The 13,228-nt window shown below is 38.2% G+C and overlaps 1 protein-coding gene across 1 annotated transcript in view; it reads left to right on the top strand.

Annotated features, from left to right (window-relative positions):
- The window catches only part of LOC101676125 (butyrophilin subfamily 1 member A1-like), a 48,369-nt gene that overhangs the window by 28,574 nt on the left and 6,567 nt on the right, over nt 1-13,228 (top strand). The window lies entirely within an intron of this gene.

Here is a 13,228-nt window from a genome sequence, read left to right as displayed (position 1 = left end):
ACCAACAACAAGACAGAAGAAAGAGAAATTAAGGAGTCAATCCCATTTACAATTGCACCCAAAACCATAAGATACCTAGGAATAAACCTAACCAAAGAGGCACAGAATCTATACTCAGAAAACTATAAAGTACTCATGAAAGAAATTGAGGAAGATTCAATTTTCTTTGAATGTCCTTTAGCTTGGGGCACCTGGGTGGCACAGTGGGTTGGGCCTCTGCCTTTGGCTCGGGTCATGATCTCAGGGTCCTAGGATTGAGCCCCGCATCGGGCTCTCTGCTCGGTGGGGAGCCTGCTTCCTCCTCCCTCTCTGCCTGTCTTTCTACCTGCTTGTGATCTCTCTCTGTCAAATAAATAAATAAAATATTTTTAAAAAATTAAAAAAAAATTTAATGTCCATTAGCTTGATTGATGGCTCTTATTCCCCCACTTTCAATATGCCAGTGTCTTTTGTTCTAAAATAAGTTTCTTGTAGGTAGCACATAGACAAATCGTGTGAGTGTGTGTGTGTGTGTGTGTGTGTTTAATCATTATCATATCCTATGCCTTTTGATCAGAACATTTGTTCCATTTCCACTTGGACTGATTATTGGTAGATATGAATTTGGTGCCATTGTGTTACCTGTAATGCTGGTAGTTTGGGTGATGTTCTCTGTTCCTTTCTAGTCTTTTTTGCTTTGTTGTTGTTGTTGTTGTTTTGGTTTGTTTTGGTTTGGTTTGTTTGTTTCCACTCAAAGAGTCCCCTTCAATATCTCTTGCTGGATTACTTAGTGGTCAAGACTCCTTTAGTTTTTGCTTATCTGGGAAACTGTCTCTCCTTCTATTCTGAATGAGAGCCTTGCTGGATAAAGAATTCTTGGTTGCTTATTTTTTCCCATTGAGCACTTTGACTCTATCATGCTACTTTCTTCTGGCCTGTCAAATTTCTGTGGACAGATCTGCTGCAACTGTGATTTATCTTGCCTTGTAGCTTAAGGGTTTTTTTTCCCCTCCTTGCTTCTTTCAGAATTATTTTCTTGTGTGTCTGTAAATTTGACTATGTGTCTTGGTGCAAATTGTTGAATTTGATGGGAGTTCTCCATACTGTCCATACTGTTTAGATTTTGATGTATATTTCTTTCCCCAGATTAGAGAAGTTTTCAGTTATAATCTGCTCAAATTAAAATTCTGTCTCTTTTCCCACTCTTCTTTGGGACACCTATGATATGACTATTATTATGTGTTAAGGAGTCACTGAGGTTCTTAAGTATACATTCATGATCCAATAAGTTTCTTGCCCTCTTCTTTTTAGCCTCATTATTTTCCATATTTTGATCATCTATAGCTCTGATTTATTTTCCAGTGTCATCCATCCTTGTTGTTGCATCTGGTCAGTTTTGCATCTGAGCTATATCATTTTTTATTTTGGCCCAATAAGTGTTTAGTTCTTTTATCTCTGCAGTAAGGGATTCTTAATTTCTTCTATGCTTTTCAAATCCAGCAGTATCCTTATGATTGTTGTTTTAAATTTTGCTTCAGGCATCTTAGTTATATCAATTTTGATTATATACCTGGCCATGACTTCTTCCTATTCTTTCTTTTGACATGAATGTCTTCATCATGTCATTTTGCGTAAGTCACTGGTGTGTGTGTGTGTGTGTGTGTGTGTGTGTGTGTGATTATTAGGAAAGTCTGTTATATTCTTTCTCCTGAGAGTAATGGCCATATTAAGAGAAGCTACACTGTCTTAAGCCTAGTGCTTCAGGAGGTACTTCAGAATACACACTTTGGTATTGTGTTTTGGTTCCTGTTTCCCTGAGTTCAGTCTGATGCAGAGTTTCTCCTTGCCTGCCATGGGAGCTGTTTGGATCTTTCCCTCTGTGTGGAAAGTTTTAACTAGGTATTTTTGGTCTGCTTGTTAAAAGGAGCTACATTCTTTTTCCCCTACAGCTAAAGCCTTGCACAGTCTATGATTAGTAGACTTGGTGCATGTGTGGGGTTTGTGCTGGTCTTCTGTGGGAGAGGCTTGCTGTGCTAATTCCTAGACAGACATGCACTAGTGGAGATAAGGCTGAAGGGTGTAGGAGGGTGGGGCTTGGTGTAAGCAGCTCCAGCTTTCACTGGGGATGCTGTGTTTCTCATTGAGGTTGTTCAGTGCTGATTGGCTGGGAGGAAGTGACATCACTACAGTCTCTTATCCCCATAGCAGGTACTTTGCACCTGCCACTCTTCAGAAAGCCCTCAGCAAAGAGCAGACCATCTGCCCTCCTTTGTCACTAGCTTCCTTTAGATCCCTGACTTCACCCTCTCTGAGTCCAGGCTGTCTGCCTAGTGGGCAGTACACTACCCCTCTGCTTTATCTCAGTAGTGCAGCTGAGTTTCAAAACTCCAAATTTTAGGGACCTGGTGCAACATGGACCTGCAATCATCCTTTGGGAGAGGGCCTTGCTGCAATGTGGCAGGTAGTGGTTTGTCCCATAAAGGCAGTCTAGGGAGTATGCAGTTTTTCAGACTTTATGGTAAAACATAACAGAAAGCTGACACTATGGTTTGGTACCCAGAGCTGATGTCTCAGTTCTTATGCTGGCAACCAGGGCAATGCCAATAATTTGTCCCATGAAAGGCTGTGCCACCATTCCCAAATGCACTTGAATAATTCAAATGGTTTCTTGCCGTACTACCTAGGGGTTTTTCAGACCATATTACCTATTCCTGGGCCTCTGCCTGACTTCCTTTTAGGATCACCAGTAAGTCCACCAGGAATGACCCTGATGGCCAAGATTTTAAAAACTTCAGACTTGGAGCTCCACTTCTTATAAAAACTTTCAGTAGTCAGTCCCTCTCCATTTCCCAATCAATGGTTTTGGGCAATGATCTGCACACTGCCTTTACAGTCTTTCTCTCTCCTCTCTCCAAGATCAGGAACCTTTCCCCTTGCAACACCTGCAATTTTTTTTCTCCCCCAAATCAACTCTTTGCTGCTCCTACCTTCCAAAGTGTGGCCATTTTTCTATTTCTAGTTGCACAGTTTGTTCTTTCAGTCTTCAGACTGATTTTGTGTTCAGGATTATTTGATATTTATGTAGCTATGTTCAATGGATGAAGCAAGCTTAGAGTCCTACTCTTCCATCATCTTAACTTGTCCTCTTTTTAAAATATTTTTGTTTACTTCTAATTCTGCCCTTTTCCAATTATGCCCACTTCCACTTCTTGTAAGTTTGGTAAGTCATTATGTAATCCTTTAACTTTTGTTTGTTAACAAAAACTCCAAGAAACTCTAACTTTCCTTCTAGTCTGAATGATAGCACTCCTGGGTAGAATATTCTTGTTTTTTGTTTTGCTTTGTTTTTTGTTGTTGTTGTTGTTTATTTGTTTGTTTGTTTTTCCTTTCAACAGTACAGGCTTATTAGATTTGTTTTTATTTTTGTTTTTGTTTTTGTTTTTTAATTAGCTTATAGCTTTATGGGGTTTCCCTTGTATGAAACTGCTTTCTTTTCCCTTGCAGATTTTAGAAGTCTGCCTTATAATAAAGGTATCTTTCTGCTATTTTCATTGTTATGTGTCTTTTTGTAAACATGTTTGGATTCCTCTTGCTCAGAGGCTGCTGTGCTTTGTGGGCCTGAATGTCTGATCCTTCCCCAGATTAAGGAAGTTTTAGCCATTATGTTTTTGGTTAACTTCTCTTCCCCTTTCTTTCTCCTGAAATCCCTATAATGTAAAAGGTATGCTTGATGATTTCATAGAGTTTCCTGAAACTTTTCTCATTTTTTATCCTTTTTTTTTCTTCAGTTTTATTTTCTATTACCTTGCATTTCATATTGCTCTCTGTTCTTCTGCATCCTCTACTCCACTGTTGCTTCTATCTAGTGTATTTTTATTCAGTTATTGAATTTTTCAGCTTTGATTGGTTCTTTTTTATATCTTTGTTGAAGTTCTCATTGAGTTCATCCACTCTTTTCTCAAGTCCAGTGAGGTTTTTATAACCATTATGTTGAATTCTTTATTGGGCATATTACCTATCTAAGTTTTATTTAATAATTTATTGTGATTTTGTCTTATACTTTGATTTGGGACATAATCCTCTGTCTCCTCATTTTGCCTAATTCTCTGTGCTTGTTTCGATGTATTAGGAAGGCCAGGTATTTCTACAGGTCTTGAGAGTAGTAATCTTGTGTAGAGAAGTTCCTGTGGTGCCCTGAAGACTAACCCCTCTTGGTCACCAGAACTAGACATTCCAGGGTTATTCCCTATGTAGGCTACATGTATCATCCTGTTTCAACTGACAACCATTGTCCAGCTGGTTGCAATCACCCTCTTTGTGGGTGTGCTGGGTAGGATTTGATCCCTGGACTGATGAGAGTAGTTGCTTAGTCTGTTGTGAGATGTTGGTGGGTGTGGCTGGAGTAGCTGGGTGTACCTATTTGCACTTAACCTCTCCCTGCATAGCCAGCTAAGAGACTTGGCTTCAAGAACTGGGTGTGCTCATGTGCAAGCTTATCTCCTCTCTTCCACAGGGCAAGAGTTATTTGTAGGGGAGGTGGTCCTCACTGAAGCTGCTGGCTTGGTGTTGCCGGGCACTAGATGCGTTAGAGGGATGCCTGCCAAATGGGTGATTTGAAAGGGATGTGTCTGCATGGGATGCCAGGGTGAGGCTTGTGGTGCTAGCAAGGCAGATAGTATTAACAGGGCTTCCACAAGTGCCTGATTACCTAGGTTGGGGAAGGGGGTGGGAAATCTTCAGGAGATCCCTGCCCCTCCAGAACATGTTATGAGTTTAGTCAATAAATCTCCCTCAGAAATACCCCAGATATCTTAATTGCTGTGTTTCTTGCCAATTTATTTAGTATGCTTGCTCTTTGAGGGTAGTAACTTGGTATCCCATTGGCCTCCAGCTCTCCCAGGGTTAAGCTTGATAATTTTTTTAAAGATTTTATTTATTTGACAGACAGATCACAAGTAGGCAGAGAAGCAGGCAGAGAGGTAGGGGGAACCAGGCTCCCTGCCAAGCAGAGAGCCCAACATGGGGCTCAATTCCAGGACCCTGGGATCATGACCTGGGCCGAAGGCAGAGGCCCCAACCCACTGAGCCACCCAGGCTGATGATTTTTAAACCCCCAGGAGTTAAATTATGCTGGTTTTCAATGCCAGATGTTATAGGGACTCATCTTACCAGTGCGCATCCCAGGGACATAGGAGCCTAGTGTGGGGTCTGATCTCAGTTTTCTGCAATTCTGTTGTTCCTTTAGATTATGGTTAGTCAGGCTGGGGAATTGGTTCCTAACCAGATCTCTCTACCACTATATTACTTTTCCAGATCTTCCTTGTCTCTACAATTAGCTGTGAAATATCTGTTCTGCCCATTCCTGGGTCATTCTCAGAGTTGCATAGATATAGATGTTACCTGGGTGTGTCATGGAATGAGATGAGGTCAGGGTCCTCCTATGTCATCTTCCCTGGCTCTTAGTTTAAATTTTTTGAAGATCTTCTCTACTGTTTTTTGGTGGTTTGTTATTGTTGTTGTTATTGTTTTTTTTTTTTTTATTAAGGCTGTACCAATTGATAATTCCACCAACACAAGATAACAACTGTTGGCAAGAATGTGGAGAAGAAGTTAGTTTTTAGTCTATTGATTGTTTGCTTTATCAGTCATAATGTGTTTTTCAATATAGTTCATTGAAATCTTCTTCAATTTTTCTAAGGTAATGTAAATAAGATCTGTCAATTTTGTTTATCTTCCCCAAACCAACTTTTAGTTTCATTGATATTTTATATTGTTTTTCTGGCTTTTATTACATTTACAAAATCTCGGGACGCCTGGGTGGCTCAGTTGGTTATTACATTTACAAAATCTTTATTATTTCTTTCCTTTATTAACTTTGAGGTAGTAAGCCTTGAAGTTTCAAGTTAAGTTGTATATTTAGGACCTTTCTTCTTTATTAGTGTAGGATTGATCATTATAAATTTTCCTCTTATAAAGGTTTTGCTATTTCCCTTATGTTTCTGTATGTCGTGATTCCATTTTCATATATCTCAAGACATTGATTTCCCTTTTGTTTACTTCTTTGACAAATTGGGCTTTCAGAACACTTTGTTTAATCTAATTGTATTTGTGACTCTGTCACCTTTCCTCCCATTACTGACCTGTAGTTTCATATCACCGTGACAAAAAATTATATACTTGATATGATACCAATTTTCATAAATTTTTCAAAACTTATTTTGTGACTAAAACATGATCTATCCTAGAGAATACCCTGTGTGCACTTGAGGAAAATGTCCATTTTGATACTGTTGAATGGCATGATCTGTATGTGTCTGTTATGTCCATCTGATATAAAATGTAGTTCAAATCTAGTATTTCCTTATTTTCTTTATGTCTGGATGATGTATTCATTGATGAAAGTGGGACACTGAAATTCTCACCATTATTATTTCTCCCTGGATTTTTTCCCCCTACATCTCTATAATGTAGATGGCTTCTTCAGAGTGCAAACAACAGAGCCATTTTACAAATACCTCTGCTTCTTCAATTTACTCCCTACCTTTCCTTTCTTTACTCTCATTTCTTTCCTCTCAACTTTCATTCTTATTTTCTTCTTCTCAGTACTTTACTTCAATATTATAATAGCAATCATCATCATGTGATGAAGGCAAAGCTTGGAAACACAGGAACAATTGAGGATAAGGAGTGGAAGGAAGGCAGAAAAGGAAAAAAAGAAGGATGAAGTGAGAGGAGAAAGAAGAACAAAATTATGACAATATTTTACCTTTAAACATTTTTTTCCAATTAAATACTCAAAATTCTTAAGTTCTCCAGTGATTTTTTAATCAAATAATTAATTGTGAGGAATTAACTAACAAACAAATTGAATACTCTTGCAATATTTTCTGAAGTAAAAAAGTGAACATGACCAGAGTTGAGGAAAGAATCGTATGCATCATTGAATTATTCACTTTCTAACTTTTTGTGATGAATTCCAAAATCACATACCAAGAGTTGGCAAATGGGTACTACTTGTTGCTATGTATCTGTGTGTGTGTGTGTGTGTGTGTGTGTGTGTGCATATCACATATATATGAATAGCGTATATATAAGCATGTAATTGGTGAGATTATATTTGTGTATACACACACACATCTGGAGAGAGAGAAAGAGAACATCTCTATGTGTGTGTGCATGTGTTATATATAAAGATAGAGGTAGATTAAAAGAGTTAAAGAACCTATTAGGGTAAGAAAGTGTGAGGACATTTTAAAAAGATATTCATAAAATGTAACCTCCAAAAATAACATTTCTCATTTATTCTCTAATGCAGTAAAATCATCACTCTTTCCCTTTCCTTTTATATTTTCTGGAGAGCATTATGTAAATCAAAATGAGTTCTCCTGCTACTAATGGGATGTGAGTGTGTGTGTGTGTGTGTGTGTGTGCATGTGTGCCTGTGTGCAGCATCTTGTTAGTTTTAACTTTACATTGTTTTTTATTTTTAAAAAATATTTCATTTATTTATTTGAGAGAGAGACAGAGAGAGAAGGAAAGGGGGGAAGGGCAGAGGGAGAGGGAGAATCAGACTCCCCACTGAGCAAGGAGCCAGATGTGGAGCCTCGATCCTTCGACTCCAGGATCATGTCCTGACCTGAAGGCAGACACTTAACCAACTGAGCCACTCAGACACCCAAACACATTCTAATTTTTTAAACAAATTTTAATTTTTTTCATTTACATTTACTTTGACATTTACATTAATATCAAATTAATATTTTTGATCTGTTTATCAGAAGAACCTCAAAAAAGGAATTATAAATATCCTGACAACACTTTAGTTCTGCACTATGATGCCTGTCACCATTGACATTTCCTGCCTCTTCACTTGCATGCATCCTTTGGCTCTCCCTTTTGAATATCTGCTCTCCCTCCCCATTATTTGGTTTCTGCACCATTCCCATATATTTCCTTCACTTCTGTTTCCCATCTTTCCCATATTTCTTTTATTCATCCTATGCCTTGCCAGTGCCAGTGTAAAATTATGAAGTTGATAAAATAAAGGGATTTAGTTAACAAGCACATGGTTTCCACTCAATTACATTTACTGACAAGTCTTTATGTAAGTGCCATATCATGTATTCCAGGGAAGGGTCCTATTATTATATACATGATATTATCTCAATCTTTAAGACATGGGAGAGCACTCCAAAGTCACTGAGTTAATCCTTTATCATTTGTCTTTCAAACACGTGTAAATTCTGGGAGGGGGGCAAGATGGCAGAGAAGGAAGGGACTATATTTCAATTGGTCCCCTGAATTGAGCTGGATATCTACCAGAGTACTCTGAACATCCATGAAACCAGTCTGAGAAGTAAAATTATACATGCCTGGATATCTACAGGAGCAGAGGATCATCAGTTGAGAGTTATAAAAGATACAGTTGGGTTTGTGTGGGAAAATATCAGAGGATAAACATAAGGGGGAAGGAGGCACCAAAAGTGAGCCATTGGAAAGTAATACCCAATACAAAAGTGCCCTGTGTTCCTTGGCTGTGAGACAGAAAGGGACTGATAACAGCAAACAGAAAAAAGGGGTTTAAAGGACAATTTCTGGGACCTGGGACACAGGCATGGGCCTAAGCCCATGCTCCACAATGGGTGCAGCCACCACCTGCCCACACCTGAGAGGAGCCAGTGTGGACTTGAGTCAGCAGTCCCAGGAATGGCAGACACGAGGGTTGAGTTCACCCAGACAAGTATCACTTTGGTTTTGGTGGCAAGGGGGTGTAGAGAAAAGCAGGGACCTTGGTCGACCACTGAGAGGGTTGCTTACTTCCAGACTCACTCTATGAGGCCAGCATTACCTTGATCCCAAAACCAGGCAAAAGGAAAATTTCAGGCCAATATCCTTGATGAATATGGATACGAAGATTCTCAACAAGATCCTAGCTAAGAGGATTGAATTGTACATTAAAGAGATTATCTATCATGACAGGTATATTTATCCCTGGATACAAAGGTGGTTCAACAATGGCAAATTAATCAATGTGATAGAACAAAATCAATAAGAGAAGAGAGAAGAACCACATGGTTCTCTCAATTGATGCAGAAAAAGCATTTGACAAAAATACAGCATCCTTTCCAGATTAAAACTCTTCAGAGCATAGGGATAGAGGAAATACGCCTCAGCTTCATAAAGTCCATCTGTGAAAAACCCACAGTGAATATCATTCTCAATGGGGAAAAGCTAACAGCCTTCCCTTTGAGATGAGGAACAGGACAAGGATGCCCAGTCCTGCCACTGTTGTTCTATGTACTAATAGAAGTCCTAGCAACAGCAATCAGACACCAAAACGAAATAAAATGTATTCAAACTGGCAAAGAGGAAGTCAAACTCTTTCTCCTCACAGATGACATGATACTTTATGTGGAAAACCCCAAAGACTCCACCCCCAAATTAACAGAACTCATGCAATAATTCAGTAATGTGGCAGGATACAAAATCAATGCACAGAAATCTGTTGCTTTCTTTTTTTTTTTTAAATTTTTTAATTTTTTATAAACATATATTTTTCACCAGGTTTACACACTTCACAGCACTCACCAAAGCACATACCCTCCCCAATGTCCATAATCCCACCCCCTTCTCCCAAAACCCCTCCCCCCAGCAACCCTCAGTTTGTTTTGTGAGATTAAGAGTCACTTATGGTTTGTCTCCCTCCCAATCCCATCTTTTTTTTTTTTTTTTTTTTTTTTTTAAAGATTTTATTTATTTATTTGACAGAGAGAAATCACAAGTAGACGGAGAGGCAGGCAGAGAGAGAGGAAGGGAAGCAGACTCCCTGCTGAGCAGAGAGCCCGATGCGGGACTCGATCCCAGGACCCTGAGATCATGACCTGAGCCGAAGGCAGTGGCTTAACCCACTGAGCCACCCAGGCGCCCCTTCCCAATCCCATCTTGTTTCATTTATTCTTCTCCTACCCACTGAAGCCCCCATGTTGCATCACCACTTCCTTATATCAGGGAGATCATATGATAGTTGTCTTTCTCTGATTGACTTATTTTGCTAAGCATGATACGCTCTAGTTCCATCCATGTTGTCACAAATGGCAAGATTTCATTTCTTTTGATGGCTGCATAGTATTCCATTGTGTATATATACCACATCTTCTTGATCCATTCATCTGTTGATGGACATCTAGGTTCTTTCCATAGTTTGGCTATTGTGGACATTGCTGCTATAAACATTCGGGTGCACATGCCCCTTTGGATCACTACGTTTGTATCTTATACATTAACAATAAAACTGTAGAAAGAGAAATTAGAGAATTGATTCTATTTCCGATAGCACCAAAAACCATAAGATACTTTGGAATAAACCTAACCAAAGAGGTAAATGATCTATACTCTAGAAACTACAGAACACTCATGAAAGAAATTGAAGACACACGAAAATGGAGAAATATTCCATGCTCATGGACCAGAAGAATAAACATTGTTAAAATGTCTATGCTGCCCAGAGCAATCTATACTTGCAAAAACATCCTGCTCAAAATACTAGTGTTTGTGCTGGAACAAACACTCCTAAAATTTGTATGGAACCAGAAAACACTGAATTTCCAAGGAAATGTTGAAAAAGAAAAATAAAGCTCAGGGCATCACACTGCCTAATTTCAAGCTTATTACAAAGCTGTGATTGATCACTAAGACAGCATGGTACTGGCCAAAAACAGACACATAGACAAATGTAACAGAACAGAGAGCCCAGATATGGACCCTCAACTCTATGGTCAAGTAATCTTCAATAAGCAGGAAAAAATATCCAGTGGAAAAAAGACAGTCTCTTCAATAAACAGTGCTGGGAAAATTGGACAGCTATGCATAGAAGTATGAAACTTGACCATTCTCTTTCACCATACAAAAAGATAAACTCAAAATGGATGAAGGACCCCAATGTGAAACAGGAATCCATCAAAATCTTAGGGGAGAACATAGGCAGTAACCTCTTTGGCATTGACCACAGCAACTTCTTTCAAGATATGTCTCCAAAGGCAAGGGAAACAAAGGCAAAAATGGACTTTTGGGACTTCATCAAGATTAAAAGCTTCTGCACAGCAAAGGAAATAGTCAACAAAACAAAGAAGAAACCCACTGAATGGGAGAAGATATCCACAAATGACACTACAGACAAAGGTCTATTATCCAAGATCCATAAAGAACTTCTCAAGCTCAACACCCTAGAAACAGATAAGTCAAAAAATGAGCAGAAGACAAGAACAGACACTTCTCCAATGAAGACATACAAATGGCTATCAGACACATGAAAAAGTGTTCATCATTAGCCATCAGGGAAATTCAAATCAAAACCACATTGAGATACCACCTTACACCAGTTAGAATGGCAAAAATTGACAAAGCAAGAAACAACAAATTTTAGAGAAGTTGTAGATAAAGGGAACCCTCTTACATTGTTGGTAGGAATGAAAATTGGTGCAGCCACTTTGGAAAACAGCATGGAGGTTCCTCAAAAATTAAAAATAGAGCTACTCTATGATCCAACAATTACACTGCTGGGTATTTACCCCAAAGATACAGATGTAGTGAAAAGAAGGGCCATCTGTACCCCAATGTTTATATGTTTATATGTTCTTGCACATCATCATCTTTCTCAACACCAAGATACATGTATTTTCCTATGATATTGCCTCGTTATTTTATCTTTCCAATGAAGTTCGCAGTCTTATTTTATATTTCAACTTCCCTCATTATTACTTCTGCAACTTTTTATGTCCTTTGATTTATGTAAACTAATCACTTCTTCCAGGTAAATTTTATTAATATTGTGTGTGTGAGTGGCAGTATTTTTGTTTGGCAGATGTAGAAGTGTCACCTTAAGGTAGGATTAGGTCATTAGTTTTAAACCTAATTCACATCATGTCTGCTTTATCTTCCTTCCTTTTAAGTCATTTAGTTTAGAAATAATTAAACTCTCTTTCCAGCAATGAATAGAGCTGATAAAAACCTCATTTTTCATAGGAGGAAAGTTAGACCAGAAGGTATATAATTGAAGAATATCTAAAATTTGGGAGATAGAAATGAGGACTAATAGGTGTAATGGGGATCTAAACAATGCAAGAAAATTGGGGAAGAGTCAGGCAGAGCGATTAACACCAATAACAGAGTGGAGGTTGAGGGATTATGCACATGAGAGTGCCTTTCCCAACATTCACAGTTGCATTTTATGTACACCACACTCAATTTAAAAATACATGAAGGTGCATTTCTATAGCACTCAAGATATTTATAGAATTCCTATATTACCATTAACACATATTTTATTTCCCCCAATTAATCTCAGCATAAATTTTAATCCTCTTATTTTCTTCTTTGCTTATAAGAGACACAGGTGCTTAGCAAGTGCATCCTTATATACATGTTAGTGAGAATGGGAAAAGTGGGTTAGGGCAACATCACTCAATTCTTTGAATTTCTTCTGAGTTAAACATTAAAAATCTTAGTGTTTACCAAAGCTAGTTTTTAAAAGTTCTATATATTGGGGCGCCTGGGTGGCTCAGTGGGTTAAGCCGCTGCCTTCGGCTCAGGTCATGATCTCAGGGTCCTGGGATCGAGTCCCGCATCGGGCTCTCTGCTCAGCAGGGAGCCTACTTCTCTCTCTCTCTCTCTCTCTCTCTCTCTCTCTGCCTACTTGTGGTCTCTGTCAAATAAATAAATAAAAATCTAAAAAAAAAAGTTCTATATATTGACAATTAAGTTATGGCACATTTCTTAAACTCAAAGAATTAGAAACCATCAGACTTACAGAAAGATCTGTGTTCTCACGTTATATCCATTCATTTTCTCAATGATTTTAACATCTACAAAAAAGACTTTCCCAAGATTTACAAATTGATTACTACTTATACAAGTTGTGCATTCACTTTAAGACAACTTGCTTAATCATGTACTGGTAAAAAAATGGCAAAATTTAGAAAATAATTTTTAAAAACCACCACCAGAAAAATATTTTGTAAAATTATTTTATCAAATATGTGTTTTGTTCCAAACCTTGAATTCCTTAAATACCTAAAGCCATCTAAAAGGAAATATGTGTGGGATGATATTCTAGGTAGTCTTTCTGACACTTCTTCAACATTTGCTTAGCGTATAGTCATTTGAGAAAATTAACTCATTTTTATCCCTTTCTGAGGATAAGCATGTGCTCTTTAGCCAATTTTTCATTTTTTGTGTGTTCTCTGCTTACTTT

This window comes from Mustela putorius, unplaced genomic scaffold, assembly GCF_011764305.1.
Source record: "Mustela putorius furo isolate JIRA1106 unplaced genomic scaffold, ASM1176430v1.1 tig00000135_pilon_pilon_pilon, whole genome shotgun sequence".
Classification (NCBI taxonomy): Eukaryota; Metazoa; Chordata; class Mammalia; order Carnivora; family Mustelidae; genus Mustela; species Mustela putorius.
The sequence above is the reverse complement of the archived record's forward strand: the minus strand, read 5'-3'. Positions and strand labels throughout refer to the sequence as shown.